Source organism: Chionomys nivalis, chromosome 7, assembly GCF_950005125.1.
Source record: "Chionomys nivalis chromosome 7, mChiNiv1.1, whole genome shotgun sequence".
In the NCBI taxonomy this organism is placed as follows: domain Eukaryota; kingdom Metazoa; phylum Chordata; class Mammalia; order Rodentia; family Cricetidae; genus Chionomys; species Chionomys nivalis.
The window spans coordinates 53,311,931-53,317,498 of record NC_080092.1 but is presented as its reverse complement, the minus strand read 5'-3'; the positions used below and the strand labels follow the sequence as shown (position 1 = coordinate 53,317,498).

The window sequence follows — 5,568 nt, the reverse complement described above, 5'->3', positions numbered from 1 at the left end:
GTACAAAACTTATCAATTCAATTCTGGTATATTCTTGGAGATTCTGTGAAAAATTTTGTGTTCATAGCTACATTACTGGTCACTGTTTTATTTTTTAACTTCTAATATTTATGACTTATTTTTCTTGTCTTGTTTTATGGTCTTATGTACCTAGTATAATGTTTAAAATAATGCCTTTGTCATTACTTTTTTTTTGTGATTTCCTTGATGCTTAAATATGATATCTGGAAGATTTCCAGGCCACTTCTTTTTTTTAATTGGAAATAAAGTTAGTTTCATATAATATATTCAGATCATCATATCTTCCTCATCTCCACCAATATCTCCCCCACCTCTCCACCCTTCCAACTCCACACCTTCTTTCTCTTTCTTTTAAGAACACACAGGGCCAGGCAGTGGTGGTGTATGCCTTTAATCCCAGCCCTTGGGAGGCAGAGACAGAATCTGAGGCCACCTGGTCTACAGAGTGAGTTTCAGGACAGGCTGTAAGACTACAAAGCTACAGAGCTACAGAAAAACCCTGTCTCAAAAAACAACAACAACAACAAAAAGAATAAAAATACAAGTAGGTCAATAAAAAAGACAAACAATAATAAAGAAAAATTAACAAACTAACAAGCAACAACAAAAAGAAACTTAGAAAGAGCACAATGAATGTGTGTGTTTCTGCACACGTGTGTGCATTTACACACCTCAAACCCCATAAAAACTCAATGTTGTTAGTTTTTAAGGAGCTCCGAAGTTTTCCCCTGAGGTAGGATATTATCAGGCACTTAACAGATGTCATTATTACATTAAAAAATCAGAGTAGAAGCATCTAATAAGAGACTTATCTCTAGGATATATCAGGGACTACCAACCACCAACAAAAGCGTTTTGTCACCGTAACATGACCTTTCCCTATTCAGAGATGAATTTCTCCTTCATGTGATTGATTTTGTGAGTGCCACAGACTGCATTTTTTCACTTGACCTTTTCCCCAAACATTTCTAATGTTCAATTAATCAATCCTGGACCCCTGTTGCATCCTTGGACACTTAGTCAAGACTTGTTGATAATATTTCCTTAGGATTAAAAAAATCTATCTAGTCTTTGTCAGCTGTGGCATTGGGTTATTCTTGCTTCATTAAATGAGTTGAGAAAATGATTTCTCAGCTTGATTTTCTAGGAGTCTGTTTAATATTGGCATTATTCCTTCATAAAGTTTTCGACAAAATTCATAAAGTCTCATGGGCTTCAAGTTCTCTTTGTAGAAAAAATTTTGCTAAAAATCAGAAGTGAGCAAATATAGGTCAATCTAGATTAAAAATTTTATTCTTTGTGGGGTGGGAAGGCTGGGAGAAGAGGAGAGAGGAGAAACTGCAGTCAGTATGTAAAGCAAATGAAAAAATGTTATTTAAATAAAAAATAAAATAAAATTAATAAAAATTAAATTTTATAGTTTGTTCATTTGGATGAGTTATTTTCCAATGAACTTGCACAGTTTGCTTAGTTGTCAACTTTATGACTTAAAGTTGTGTAAATGGAGACCGTGTTTTCGCTTCCCGGAAGCCCAGACCCAAATAACCACATAGAAACTATGTTAATTACAACACTGACCAGTGGCTCAGACATATTCCTAGATAGCTCTTACATCTTGAATTAACCCACTTGTATTCATTTATGTATTGCCATGAGGCTGTAGCTTATCACTAATGTTCTGGCGTCTTTCTCCTTCGGCAGCTACATGATGCCTCCTTGACTCTGCCTATTCTCTCTACATAGCTCGGTTCAGATTTCCCTCCTGGATTTACTCTGCTAAGCCATTGGCTAAAACAGCTTTATTTGTCAACCAAAAAACAAAACCAATACATGTACAGAAGGACATTCCATATCAAAGTTGTTCAGAATATTTTCATTTTTAAAAATAGCCAGAGTCTGGAGTGATAATCCTCCATAATACTGACAGTATGTGTTTTCTCTCCTTATGAACAGATCCATAGTCTTGGGGTACCACTTAACTGTAATCTTTTCAAAGAAGCAACTTGGACCAATTTTTCCATTTCCGCTTCCCCCTTCCCGCTCCCTTCAGTTCCCACTTCCTACCTTCATGCAGACTTACTTGCCTTTTCTTTTTGTTCTTTTTCTGCACCTGTAGGTGGAAGTTTGACAACTGGTCCAGTGTTCTTTCTTCTTCATCAGTTTAGGCATTTAAGGCTCTAACCTCCTGCTCAGCACTCTAGCTGTGCCTTTTAAATTTTAATGTCTGTCTTCCATTATCCTTTTGTTTGAGGTACCTTCGAGTTTCCTTTGTAATTTCTTCATCGATCTTTGGTTTGCTTAGAAGTGTTTGTTTAATTTTCCAAATCTTGGTGTGTTCCTTTTAAATTTAATTCCATGCGACTAGAGACTATATCTTAAATGATTTCTGATCGTTAAAAACTTGCTGAGACCTGCTCTATTGAGAAGCACATGGCCTGCTTGGGGAGGGTTTCCTGCACATCTGAAAGGGATGTGAATTTTGCTGCTAGGTGGACTGATCTGTAAATGTCAATGAAGTCATCTTAGAGGACAGTGTCCAAATCTTCCAGGACATGCGAGGGACAGCGGCTCTGTTTTGGAGATTCTGACCAGAGATTTCTCTGTAAGGTTTTAGATTTTGGTATAACTTTCACCTGAGGCCCCCATTTGCTACAATCATTTCTACCTAAACCATCAGGTTAACAGAAGGAGCCTGGCCCCAAACTCCTGGACTTGTTTAGTTCACTGTGTCCTTACTGGCCTACTGTGTGATGCTCTGATTCTGGGGAGTACAAGAAGACAGGCGAAGCTTTCACCAACAAGGAGGCTGTCATTGCCCTGTGCTTGAACTGAATACTCTGGGACACAAGGTCTACTTTTTGCCTTAGGGATTTGATGATTTTACCACTAGGCATGTGATGATCGGTGCACACTCATAGGGCAGCACATAGAGATGGGTTTGAGCATGCTCACTGAGTCACTCACCTGAGGATTTCACTAACTTGGTGGGTAGTTTAACTGAGTCTTAATCATCTGGAGACTTAATAAATTCAATCTATAACTCGCTTAGGGATTAGATATGTCTAGTGCACCCAGCACTGAGCACGTATAGAAATTAGCTCATTTGGGATTCTCAGCAGGTAGTTTCTCTTGGGGACGGAGCAGGCCCAGTGAACTGCTCAGTTGCATGTATGGGGAGTATCTCACCTAGGTGAGCTGGGAGATGTTTTTTTTTTTTTTTTTTCCCACGGATTAGCTCTAATTTTTGATGCTCTGGTCCCGGAGTACCCAGTAGTTAACTGCATAGTGGCAAAGGATAGGGTTGTCAGAACCAAACCCTTCACTGGACAGGTGGGAAACCCGCAGTCCAGGAAGTTACAAATCTGCCAAGGTCACACTCTCAGTGTATGCAGGGGTGAGTCACCTGCATGGCCTTCTGCAATATGTCACATGCTCTCTGGAACCTTACTTTTCAACAATCAAGCAGGGAGGATGGAGATGAAGAGACCTCTTCAGGAAGCCCATTAGGAGAGCAGAGCAGGACACTTGGTGGCCCCACATGTTGGGAGCAGTGAGACCCCAGATCCCGAATTTCTTGTAATCCCCTGATCTGAGTGCCTACAGTTGCTCTGAGCACGATACCTTCAGGAGTTCCTGATGGCAGGAGAGTGGTTTCTGGTGGATTTGGCTGTGGCGTGGCTATCTTTATATAATCTGCCCCTGAACACAATAAAGGGGGCATTCTTGGGGAATTCAAGGATGACCTGTGTCACTGTCTCTCTATCTGTGTGTGTTTGTGTATTTTAATCTCCAGCCCCTTGCCCGAAGCTCAGTGACTGGGTTCAAGCGCACCAAGCACAAACACGGGGGCACGGTGCGCGGCACTCACATGCCCCCGCTTATACCCCATGACTTGTTCTCTCCAGGGACTGATTTGCTGGGGACTGAGGTCAGAGGTTTTAACAGGAGCACAGGGGATTTGTGGGTTTAATTGCCCTGAGCAATTGGGAAGACGAGGAGGAGAAGAAAGCAGCAAACCCTTCAGGGGAAATGGTAATTATTTGTGTACAGAAGTCATAGCACTTGTGGAAAAATGTTTGTGTACTCTTGTGAATCAGTGAATGAGCATGCGGTGTGCGCATTTTAAGAGCAGTTTCTTGGGCCTATCTCTCAATCTGTCGGAAAGCAGTGTCGCCGTAAGTGTCTGACGGTTTATTTCTTTCTGTTTAAGCAAAATGTAAATTATCTGGCCCATTAATATATGGGTGCTTTAATCCATTATTAGAAGAGAAAGGTAAAACCCCTGCACCAAGATGAATGTTTGCTTTTAAGATGATTAATAATGCCAGGCCCCTGGCACATTCCTCACACGCTGCTGGCCTTGGTGAGTGAAGAGCAGAAACAGACTGGGAACATCCCAGGCTGTGGCTCAGTGTTCGCTCAAATGGCCCTTCTTCTCTTCCCATCTTCCAGAGCCTTCATAACTCCCCAGTGCCTCTGTCACATAGGATGAAATTCCATCTCTTGGCAAACCAGCTGATGATGCCTGCTTCCTGGAGCAGCTGCAGCATGCCTAGCCCTGTACCGTGGCAGAAGCGAGAGAAGGCGTTTTTGCTCTCGGGGAATTTTCTGTGTGCCAGAGAGATGAGGACAGCTCGTGGAGGGGTATCAGTTTTCAGTAGTGAGGTCGTGAATATGATGCAGTTATGAGGATCTTTGTAGCCAAGAAGAGGAGGGACCAACCCTGGGTGGTCAAGGAATGTTTCTTGGAGGAGAGGAGCCTTGGGGAATGAGAAGACCGTGGAGGGCCCCAAGCATGCAGACTGCTTCTTGTGCACGAACTTCGCGCCAAGTGTTCTGCTAGAAACTTTATAGATATTATTGTTTTTTGTTGTTGTTGTTTTTTAAAGTTATTTTCAGGTTTATTGAAAACGACAGAATAGACTCAAATGGCTCCATGCGGTGTTTTGAAAATCATCCCCTCTGTAGGCTGAGTGGCCTGCAGGTTGGAGAGACTGCCGAAGTCCAGAAGCTTCAGCATCTCCTTGGGGTCAGGCTCTACCTCAATGATCTCCTGATCCAGGGCTGAGACCTCAGGAATATAATTATCCCTCCTTTCTCGCTCTTCCTCCTGCAGTTTGATAGAGATACCCCTGACAGGGCCTCTCTGAATCCTCTTCATCAGATGCGTGACATAGCCGGCTATCTTGTTGCCGAGTTTCTTGCTGGGGATGATGGCGATCTCCTTGCACAAGCGCTTGTTGGTGTGGAAGTCATTGCCCAGGCGTGTGTAGTACTTTGCGATGATGACCCGGGCTTGCCTTCTTCACGGTCTTGGTGCGCACGCGGCCCATGTTGATGGGTCCCGGTAAAAGAGCTATTATTGTTATTTTTGCCGTGCCACAGACCTTCATGGTCAGAAACATCATTGCCTCTTTGTGACTGAGACAAATGAGGCTCAAAGAAGTGAGCATGGTTTCATGGTGAATGAAGAACAGAGCCAGGATGAGGATTCAGTATTGGGGGTCTCTGAGGGACTGGAAGTCTGAGCCAGGGACAGTCACTGTT

At 42.7% G+C, this 5,568-nt stretch overlaps 1 pseudogene; it reads right to left on the bottom strand.

Moving 5' to 3' along the window:
* Window positions 1–4,945: 4,945 nt before the first annotated feature.
* LOC130878493 (40S ribosomal protein S17-like) lies at window positions 4,946–5,354 on the bottom strand (annotated as a pseudogene).
* Window positions 5,355–5,568: the final 214 nt, after the last annotated feature.